At 35.3% G+C, this 11,970-nt stretch overlaps 1 protein-coding gene across 3 annotated transcripts in view; it reads right to left on the bottom strand.

Annotated features, from left to right (window-relative positions):
* Positions 1 to 11,970, bottom strand: part of LOC126764069 (uncharacterized) — a 378,237-nt gene that overhangs the window by 87,413 nt on the left and 278,854 nt on the right. The window lies entirely within an intron of this gene.

Below are 11,970 nucleotides of genomic sequence, written 5' to 3'. Positions count from 1 at the left end.
ATAAGGAGCTTGAAATGCCGTCCCACAGTTCCCTTATACCGAGCTGTTGAAGAGTGCTCTCAGTGAGCAGGAGTGCTAGCCGAGTAGAAAATCGTTCGGCTATCTGTTGTGATTGCAGCTTCTCGACGTCGAACCTTCCTTGTGTTTGTTGACGTGCGTTTTTTGCAGCACAGAGACGGGTGTAAATGTTGGCTGCAACAAGATAGTGGTCCAAGTCGATGTCAGGACCTCGGAGCGTACTCACGTAAAACGGAGACGTATCTTCCGTCTATCACAACATGATCGATCTGATTGGTGGTTTTTCGACACAGAGACAACCTTGATGAATTTTCTTATGCTGGGATCTAGTACCACAGATACCCATATTTCGGGCCCCGGCGAAGTCGATCAGCCCCAACCCATTTGGGGATGTTTCCTAGTGGAGGCTGAATTTGCCGAATTCGCTCATTCGCAAATCCATTTTGTATAATTTTTCTGCAAATTAACAATAATAAACTAAATATTAATGTTTTGGAAAAATATATTAAATTATTTTGAAAATTTATTTAATTTTTATAGTTTAACACTATCGTCTTAATACCCGTTGTACTAAATTTAATAACACCGAAATGAAACTGCCGTCGGTATATGTGTAAAAAGGATGTGTTACTTCTTCAAAATTCTCATAGAAATGAAAACTGGTCTGTCAAACTGCAGAAGCAAGAATGACAGAATATAAGATTACGACACTAGTTTACAGTTAGTTTTTTTCGGTTTAGCTCGTGACAATTCTTACAAAAACAAATACATTGTGCAACAATTTCGTGACGCAACAGTTTTGCGTTGAGAAGAACAAGCATAGAAATGAATACAAATTGTAAACAGAAAAGTAAACACTTTTGGAAATTCCAAAATAATATTAATTCATTCGTCTTTGCAGGAAAAATTTCAGTGAAATGTTTAGAATATTGTTGCGAGAAAAGACATAAGTAGTTTTAGGCACATCCACAATAAATAGAGTAGCATGTGTGGAAATTGTTCAAATGAAGAAAACCAGTGAAAGTGTACTGTTGTATTTATTTAAATTTCTAAACATAAATATATTAATTTTTTAAAATGAAATATGCAGTGGCTTGTTGTAATAATTATTATGCAATTAAAGGATCGAAAACGAGTTTTTTCAGTTTTCCGGCCGATTTAAAAGTTGCCAAAAAATGGGTGTTATTTTGCAAAAGAAATGATATATTTAATACTAAATCCTCTTTAATGTGCAGAGATCACTTTAGATATGAATATTCTTTTATCATAATTTCATACATCTGATACATCTGAACTTATAATATATGTATATATTTATATACAACACAAGAAACGTCTTCTCCATTTGAATCACAACTTAATAGACAATTTTATTATCAATAGGCCGATATATTTCTTTAGAAATGATTCAAATCTTTTGTCTCAACAATATTCAATCGCTTCACTAAAACTTTTCATCAAAATCGAAAGAATTAATAATATTTTGCGAATTTACAAAAGTGTTTACAATTTGTAAGCCATTTGACAGTTTTTCACTCGACCGATATAATTAACTGACAAAATCATTGTGAAATGAAATTTCATTGAACTGTGCGTTTTAGCCTTGCCAAACACTAAAACTTTGTTTCAAAGCTCTGGTAACATATTTAAATATTTATTTGTGAAAGCGATATATTTTTGACGATTACTCAAACTGATATGTGGTTTTTGAAGTTGTAAGTTTTTTCACATTTTCGTTCGTTATGATAAAATGACCGTCGCATCCCAACAAAATACCTTATGGGTGCCATATATAACCGAAAAATCACCCCACAAGACATTTTGTTGGTATGCTACGGTCATTTTATCATAACGAACAAGCAAGGCTAAGTTTAGTATATTTGGTGTAAAAGGATAGATAATCTTGTGGACAAGATCGTGGGAAAGGGCTGGTGGGGTATGTATTGTATGTACTATTGGCAAACGGCTTTCTTTCAGAGCTTGTGCAGGGGCGAACACTAGGCTTGTGTGAAAGTGGCAAAGAAAAACCATAATTTTTAGATTTTTCGGTTTCAACGACCCCAATTATTCAGCGGACGGATAGGTGACTTGCATTTTTATACCCTGAACAGGGTATATTAAGTTTGTCACGAAGTTTGTAACACCCAGAAGGAAGGGTCGGAGACCCTATAACGTATATATATAAATGATCGGTATGTCGAGCTGAGTCGATTTAGCCATGTCCGTCTGTCTGTCTGTCCGTCTATCTGTATATATACGAACTAGTCCCTCAGTTTTTAAGATGTCGTTTTGAAATGTTGCAAATGTCATTTTCTCTTCAAGAAGCTGCTCATTTGTCGGAACTGCCGATATCGGACCACTATAACATATAGCTGCCATACAAACTGAACGATCGGAATCAAGGGCTTGTATGGAAAACTTTTACATTTGACAATGTATCATCACGAAATTTGGTATAGAATATTTTCTAAGACAACAATGTAATCTCCGAATAAATTGTTCAGATCGGTTAACTATAGCATATGGCTACCATACAAACTGAACAATCGGAATCAAGGGCTTGTATGGAAAACTTTCACATTTAACGATATATCTTAACGAAATTTGGTATGAAAATGGTTTGTATGAAAAACTTTCGCATTTGACGTGGTATCTTCGCGAAATTTGGCATGGATTACTGCTTAAGGTAATAATATAATCTCCAAAAAAATTGCTCAGAACGATATACTATAGCATATAGCTTCCATACGAACAGAACACATAGTTACTAAGAGAAATGCACCTGCGAAGGGTATTTAAACTCGGTGCAACCGAAGTTAACGTTTTTTCTTGTTTCACGATACTTCGCGTTATACAATAAGCTGTAGCAGGAATCTATAGATTTGAGACGATTTATTGACGGACATCAAAATTAAATAAAATTTCACCACTATATTGACCAGTACAAAAAAGTTTATTGACATTAGTTTACTTACTCCTGATACAGCATTAATTTTTAACAGTTCTCAAAAAAAATCTTAACTCGAATTCACAATGAAACGCGCATATCACTTGTCCGTCAAATTGACAACACTGCTAACCGACAGAAATAATTTACGAGAATTCCCTATACATAACTGAGTTGTCATGATTTTATTTTGAATATAGGAGAAGTTTCCAAAAGTTCAGTTCAATCGAGATCAGGTAAAGATTCGAGGGCTCCGGGGCACTGTCCCGCCTAGTTTCTAGGTAGCTACGTCACAGTAAGTCTTACGACTACCACTAAAACAACAATTTCCCAACACAATCCCCTTAGGTCATTCTCGCACCTCTGCAATACAGCATTTTCAAAGTATGGAAAGAAACCCTACTTAAAAAGGTTAGGATATGGAGGAAATAAGCCCATGCGAAAAAATCATCAACGGCAAATACTACTCATTTTACATGCCACATCATGCGGTAATAAAGCCAGATAAAAAAACAACTAAAGTAAGAAATGTCTTCAACGCCTCAAAATCTGTCTCGGGGAATTCCCTAAATGATATCCTATTTACAGGACCCACGCTCCAACCAAATTAAATGCTGCTTATTGAAACTGGTGTATATTCTAAGAAATACATATTCAACGGGGACGTCGGAAAATATTATAAATATTATTTAATTTTCTTTATTACATAAAGACAATAAAGATTTTCAGCGAAAATCCCCTAATGGTCCACCACGCGAATATAAGCTAAACATAGTGACCTTTGGCGTTAACTGTGCCTCATACTTAGCCATTCGAACACTCCACGAATTGTCTGAAAACACAAGGTCAGAATTTCCTTTGGCAACCAAGGTGTTAACAACAAAAGCATACCAAACGAAAATTTGTTGGACACTAATTTCCTTATGTTCTAAAAGGAAAGTCCAACAAAACCTCTGACCATCCAATGGAATGCGATATGAATATGATATTAAAAAATGCCAAATTTTATCCTCTGTGGTAAAACTTTTTGACCCCGCAGGATGGCTTTGGCTAATTATGATACAAGCCAAAATCCGGATTCAAGAATTTTGGTTGGATGGGACTGACTGGGACGAACAAGTAAAACCACTTCTTTTAGAAAAGTGGTCCCACTTCGCGAGCAATTAAAACGATATCTCACAAATACAAATCCTACAATGGGTAATTTACGCTCGTGGCCATGCAAACCTTGACACTATACTTCCTTAAAGTTTTTTCGATATTTTTCGTTTTTTTTTTCAAATTAGCGTTTTTTTGTTTTTAGTAAGCATAAGTAAACTAAATTATATTATATAATTATAGTTTTTAAATTTATTACGTTTAATGAGTAAAACACAAACTAGGTTTTCTGTGCTTATAACAAAGCACCCGATTTTATTGTTTTTAAAGCAATACCGCGACTAAACTTCGTGTTTCAATAAAACATTAATTTCAAATATAGTGTAAATGAAATTAAATTAAAGAAATAAAAATATAATTTTTTCATCGCATGTCAGTTTCTTACATTTCGAGTTCATTTTGTAAAGCTCACTAACTTTCAAATAATTTTGTCTATTGTTGAATGTGTTTTGTTTTTAATTTTTAATATTTTTGATAAATTTGTTTGGGCGGGGCAATAAAAAATACTGTTGTTGGTTTGAGTGTATATGAATTTAATTAAAAATTGGTAATTTTGACATTTTACACTTAAACATTAGATATGTGTATAAAAAATGTAAATGTACTCGTTATATGCGAACGTGCGATTGAAATTCCACGGCGAGGAGACAAGATGAGGGAAAACGATGTGCAGGATCTCGGTTGAATCAAAACGCTGAACGCAGCGCGCACGATTCATCCGATCGATGTATGTAAATATGCGGAAGGTGTCGACGCGGCGCAGTGTATAAGCGAAAGTAAGAAACGATTGTGGCCGGGCGGCTTGTGTAGAACGAATTGTGTCTGCTTTCTCCTTGTCCATCCTTTTTGATGAGTGGGTGGATGTACAAGCGTGGTGAGTTGTCTTGTGTGCGAGTGTGGTGTCGTCAAGTATTAGTGTGTGCTAGTTTTTCCGATTAAAGTGGGGGGATGCTTAACTCATTTAAACATCCTGGGCCCCCTAGGCGAATATTTTGCCAAGTATTGCATATGTATGTATATGCTGTTGCATTTATTTCGGCAAACTGCTGGTAGAGTAGCCGAAGCGCGGAATACGTTCTGACAGCAGAAGGATTTCTTGATAGAGTTGTAATCCACTCATATTTATCCGTGTGTGTAGAGAACGGATTTTGGTTTGAAACATACCACATGTATTAGAATGTGCATTTTAATATGCGGGTAGGTGCTTAAGAGAAGAAACTTTATTTTGCGGGTTTATTTGATTTTGGTTTTATGACGACTCATTATTATGGCAAACAAGTTTATGCGTTGTTTGCTTGTATTCATTTCATTAGCGATTATTTAAAATTTCTTATTTCATCGGTATGGTATACCGGTTGTTTTTTATTTGCTTTTTCTATGTTATCGGCTTATAAAGGATAGTAACTCCACGCCTGGCTCAGATGTGGCCAGAATGGGTACTCCTTAGCCCTAGATTTAGGACTATGAAATTAGAGGGATCTTGCGAGAGAATGGCCATGAATGGAGATCGGCTTCTATTCATAAAGTAAAAAATTCTTCAAAATTAAGTTGATGCTTTGTATAGCGGATTCCCATAACCCACCCATATGAGGAGTGGTTGGATAGTTGTGATAAAAGCGACCTTAGCTTTTGTAAGAGCAGGTGCGTCAATGTATCGCATTGGGAGTATAGTAACCTTCTTTTTGATTTTATTTATTTTTGAAAATTTATGTTTTATGTTTTTAGTGCATATGCACTAATTTGGCGTTTAGTAGCCTGCCACCGCTCTAGGATTTGTTCAGAATTGGTTTTCATTATTGGCGAAAGCCATCCTGCGGGGCCGAAAAGTTGTATGTGCTTTTAATATAGGAGGAGGTTTCCCTATATCTCGAAATTTCCTTAATTGTGAATTAAGGTTTGCATTATAATCAACTTGAGTTGGTATGGTGGTAACTAGTTCTGTAACTAGACCACTTTGTGTTTCGCTGTGCAGCGTTTGAACTTCTTGTGCCTCTGAGCAACATGGTGTCTCTTGGCAATTTTTTCGGGTTTCTGGATTTGCTTTCGCAATTATACCAGTGGTTCTTTGTGTATAAGCGCTTCTTTGGGGTGAGCTAAGAAATGTGCTGTAGTGAAGCATTGAATTGTGCCTTTTGTGACAATATGAGCAATTAAATTTGCTTTTGCAACTTTTAAGATTGTGTGTATGGGACAAGCAGTTTGTACAGAGTCTTTTTGATCTGACAAAGTTGTTCCTTTCGTTAATGTTTAATTTTTTAAACTTCTCGCAAGTTTTAAGCTTATGCCCTTTTGTTCATAGTTCGCATGACGTATGTTTTCTTTGTTCGGATGTGAACGATTGTGTTTTGTTAAAAATTTTGTTTGATTTGTGTTTGCTTCCAGCTTGGGGTCTATTTAAGCTTCCATTTTGGTCGTGCTTAATGTTCTTAGTTTTGATTATTTTTTCTTCTAACCTTTCCGCAATTTCATATTGGGTGGTGAGAAAATCGTTCATTTGTTGCCACGTTGGGCACTTTTTCCGTGATGAGAGCGATTGCTCCCGGAGAAGTAACGACTTTTCTGGTATTGCGGCGGTGCAAATGTTTACCAGAATTGGGTCCCAGCTTTCTGTGGGAATATTTTGTGTCGAAAGAATCGACAAACAATTAGAAACAGTGGATTGTAGTCGTACAAATTCTTCACTTGTTTCTTTCTTGATTTTAGGCAAGTTTAATAGTGTCGTTACTTGCTTATCGACAAGTATTCTTTTGTTTTCATATAGTGCTTTTAGAGCTTCCCAAGCAAAATTGAAATTTTCGTCATTAAAAGCGAACTGTTTGCCTAATACGCCTGCTTGACCTTTGGTTTTGTATCTGAGGTGATACAATTTTTGCGCTTGTGATAATTGAGGATGGTTTATGTACACGGCAGTGAACATGTCCCGGAAGGACGGCCATTCTTCATAACCTCCGTGAAAGGTTTCTGTGTCACTTGCGGGCACCTCGAGTTGGATGCCTGAACTTCTGACTGTCTTCTTGTGGCAGCTCTACTCTACAGTGGGGAGTAGGTGCAATTGCTTTAATGAGCTTTAGTTGATCGTAAATCATAACTTTTGTTTCTTCGTACTGGTCTAAGCAGTTTTCGTATATGGCGTAAGCAGATAATTTAAAATTGTGTGGTAGATCTGAGTCGTCAGAAATTACAATGGCGTCATGAGCCGCTTGGTGGCGAGTCCAAAAATTTTTCAGATTTTGACTTTTTATTTCTAATAACGATTCCGAGTTTTCGTGAATCGGTGAAGAGGCAAATCTAGTGCAAAATCTTGTTAAACTGTCACTTTCTGATATAAATCTAGAAACCTGTTTTGAGCATGTAGCTCCAGGTGTATTTTGATTTGTGTCGTCATTAACCATTTTTGTATTTTTTATATTTTTATATTAAAATATTGATAAAGTTTTTCTCAGTGTATAGGTACTGATTTATGGTATCTATTAGAAGCGATAAAGTACCTATGTATAATAAATGAATACTCTTTCAAAGAGTTTTTTTTTATTATTACGCTCTTTTTATTAATTAACGTATTTGTTGTCCGAAAATTTTGTATTTAGGTACACCCTAATACGTGGACTTGTTTATACATACATATGTACGTATGCGGGTACTTATGTCAGAGATAAACAGCCCTATTCTCATGCCCTCACAAAAGTCACCAACCTCACTACAGTGATGTTTCTCACTATAGTGAGGGTTAAAGCGCCCATACACGAGCACACAAGTGCGTTCGATCGGTATGTGTGCGCTTGCAGTTTGTCGTGTATGGGCTTGTTCGCGTACCGATCCATGTTCGCGAAAATGTTTGATTTTTTACGATCGGTGCGCGAGCATGTGTATCGTGTATGGCGTTGTCGGCGCACAAAATCTCATTTCTCTCGTGTCGCCGAATAGTGAAGATCGCGGACAATGGCAAGTGTTAAGGGCAGAGCCTGCTTTCGAGGCTTCAAAAAATCGATTTTTTTGGGAGGGAAAGAAATAATTGATTCAAGCGAAACTTTTAGGCTTTATAGTTACATATATACTTGAACATCTTTCACAAATTTTTTGGATACGAAATCTTTGATATTCTGCCTTTGGGAAGCAATTGCCCGATGCATCTCGCATGTGCAGTTTTCGGACGGCGGGCAGGATGCAGGTCGCAATTTATATCGGAAACAAAAAGTTCAAAGAGATACATATTTTTTATTAATTTATCATCTAGTTAAACCAAGAAAATTCAAAAAAAAAGTGTAAAATTTAAAATTTTATTAAAAGTTGAATAAATAGTGGCTTTTTGAAAATTTTAATTTATGCTGTTTAAAAATATGTTAAAACTTGATTTTTCTTAATATTTTTTTAGTTTAAATAGAAGATAATTTTATGCCAATGATAATAAACTTTGCCCTAATCCTATACGACGTTTAGTTTTTTTTTTATCCTGCCCGCCTATTAAGAATCGTAAAAATGAAAAACCGAGAAATCACGCTTCAAAGTTTTCGCTTTTTGGCTAAGCGCTCATACATATAGTGTAAGAAAAATAAAAGTTGGAATAACTTATTATCGAAATACATACAAAGAAATATATATAAGTGCTACATTAGAAATAAATTCGAAGAAAGGTTCCGCTTGCCTGTCGCACATGTTAACTCTGTCTGGATTTGTGTGTCGTGTATGGGCAAACGAATTCACACCGATCGAACGCACTTGTGTGCTCGTGTATGGGCTCTATTACCTCTGTGTTTGTTTTGTTTTACATCAATATTTGACATTTTTTAAAAAATATTTGAGTGTTATAACTAGCATGGAGGTACTGTTCTTTGTGTATGCGGCAATTGTTGAGGAGGAGGAATCGGGGGGTAGGAGGAAAATTTTGAAGGGTTTACGAGACAAAAGCGATCCTTTTACCATGCAAGACACAACATTTATAAATACATTTCGATTCCCAAAATCGCTATGTAAAGTACTTATAGGTGAATTGGTGCCGCATGATGTGCAGAAGTCGAGTATATCTTTAGATCTGCGTTTCCTGGCGTGTTTGTATTTTTACGGGCATGGCTCTTACCAAAAATGCGTTGGTAATAGTTATATGCTCTCTATGAGCCAGTCCTCTGTGTCTAGAGCTCTGCACTTTATTTCGAAATTAATTATGGATGTTAAGGGCAGTGAAATTTATTGCCCTTCAAGCGCGCAGGATGTTTCAGATACAAAGAAGGGGTAAGATAAATAAATACAAATAAATATAAATAAATAAATTTTCTCTTAAAGATTTTACACGAAATTTGGGATCAAGGGCACAATCGGCGCAATCGATTGTACCCACATTGGGATTGTTTCACCCTCAAGTACAGACGCATACTTATCTTTATTATCCATTTGTGTTTTTGTTTGTTTATTTTTACTAAAACAGCTGTTTGACAGCAAAAAGCTTTTTACCTCACGTGGTGACTTTTTTAAGCTTTTTTATTATGAGGTTTGAGCAAGAATAGCCTCACAAAATATGCCTCACAAGAAATCTCTCAACTTTTTCCTCTCAACTCAGTTGAGAGGTTTTTTCAGAATAGGGCTGAAAGAGATGTCCAACTCCTCTCTCACTGGAAGAGACAGTTGACTGGATTGGGGAGGTTTTGACATTTAGCAATTGGAAACGAGAGACGGCCAGATTGAAATCTTACCAAAAAAATATGTAAACGGAAGAATTTGTTGCCGCGGTTCAAGATCGCTAATAAAAATTTAAAACAATGAAAATCAAAGAAAATGCGAAATTTAAATATATTTCATGAAACGTTTTGTGATTTGATGCATAATAGAATTAATTTTCAAATACAAATGATTAACAACATTTGATAATTGAGAACTAACAGGCTTAATTCACCTTATTAAGTATTGAAAGATCAAAAGTCAGTTGTTTGAATATACCATAAAATCATAAAAAAGGATTTAAGTAGTTTCGTCATATATTAAAAGTCCAATATATAATAATTTGCAATCGTAATAAATGTTGGGTGTTTTAATTTAAAATGCCCAAAAATTCTTATTTTGTTCGATCTGGCCATAATGGAAAGTGTTATAAAAAACGCTTATTTTGAGGCGCTCTCACACTGGAATAAGTTGGGCATCCCATTATCCCTGCTTATGTTTTGTGCAATTGAGAGCTCGTTAAAGAGATCAATGCTGTTTTTACATAAGTATGCACGAATTGTTAGTATGTATTTCTGATTATGCTTTGTTCGTAAGCGATTGAGAGCTCGTTAAAGAGATCAATTCGCTTTTTGTACGCAATCCTGGGCTTTGAAGATTTTTATGTTTTAATATATGTATGTATGTATGTATTATATACAGTGTTTGTACATACATATATACAGTGTTGACAAATTATGAAGATTTTATTTAACTGATTTTTTGTATTTGTTTTAATAAATGTATTTTGTAATCTTCCGTGCTACTTTATCCACCGTTTAGTTATTTACAAAAAAATAGCCTTTTTTATTTTCAAATTATTTATAATTTAATAATTTGATATTTAGTACCCAATGTAGGGTATGTGTGTGCCAATAAGCATATATGTACATATGTATGTTTGCATTTAGTTTTGTTTGTTGATTTTGCTAGTTTTACTTTTAAATTTTCTTTTGCTTATGTTTATACTGCTTACTGTTTTTCTTTTTCAACAGAAGAGGTATTACTAAACATAAATAGGCAAACGGTTATTAGCTAGTTATATAATAGGCCGGATTATTTTCGATAAATCCAAAATGTTTGTTAACCGTATTAAAGTAGCGTTATAGAATTGTAAATAAACCAGAAAGTTTTACATACATATATGCATGGTAAAATTAGAATAAATGAACTCAATACGCTCACTTTGGTTTTGTAGGGTATATTCCTGTGTATATCATACCATGCTCGTATTCTTCCAATTCCTCTTTCCTTCTTCCAGCTGCTTGGTTTCTTGTGCGTGTTGTTGTTTGTGCGTATATCGGTTTGTGTTTATTCGGGCCTCGGATGTCAACTCCTTCTCTCTGGTTTCGTTGCTATTCTGCTGGTTGTTCGCGTGTTTATTTTCATGCTTTTGGATTCGCGCCCGCTTAATTTGTTAATATTTATATGCGATTTCACGCCCGGTTTACGTGTTGTTTTTAGTTTCTTTCGATTTCTTTATATATTTTTGGTTTTGTTGGCACACACTTTTAATATGTATTAATGTTTTCAGTTAAATTAGGAATTTTGTCCATATTTCCTGTACTTTTTAATTTGTTTTTATATATGTATGTACATATGTATATATATATATATATATTTTTTTTTTTTTTATAGTAGGGGGAAGCATCGAAAGCCGGAGTGCGGAACTTTAATCCGCTAAGCCTAACCTACTCCCAACTCAAGACTCTCCCACGGAACCATCGGTTAAGTATTACTTCGTGGGAGGGACACGACATTTAAGTCTCCTCTATTGCGCGGACTGACGGACGCCTAGTCTGTTGAAGAGATGTCAGTTTGGTCATTATGAATGCTGATGCTTCGCTGACAGCTTTCCATTTATCAGTCGATTGGCACATGAGTGTCGTTAAATTATCGACCGTAAAACTACCATCGAGTGTGGTTTTTAGCTTTTCCCTTGTATTCGAAAATCGAGGGCAATAAAATAATACATGTTCAGAATCTTCTATGTACTCTGCACACGTCGGACAGTTCGGACTAATGTTGTTGTGGAATCTGAAAAGATAGCTTCTAAAGCATCCATGTCCACTAAGTATTTGGTTCAGATGAAAGTCTAGGTCCCCATGTCGTCTATCTATCCATGAGTGGATGTCTGGTATAAGTCGGGGAGTCCATCG

The sequence above is a fragment of the Bactrocera neohumeralis genome, unplaced genomic scaffold (genome assembly GCF_024586455.1).
Source record: "Bactrocera neohumeralis isolate Rockhampton unplaced genomic scaffold, APGP_CSIRO_Bneo_wtdbg2-racon-allhic-juicebox.fasta_v2 cluster09, whole genome shotgun sequence".
Lineage (NCBI taxonomy): Eukaryota > Metazoa > Arthropoda > Insecta > Diptera > Tephritidae > Bactrocera > Bactrocera neohumeralis.
This window is presented reverse-complemented; position numbering and strand designations above follow the sequence as displayed.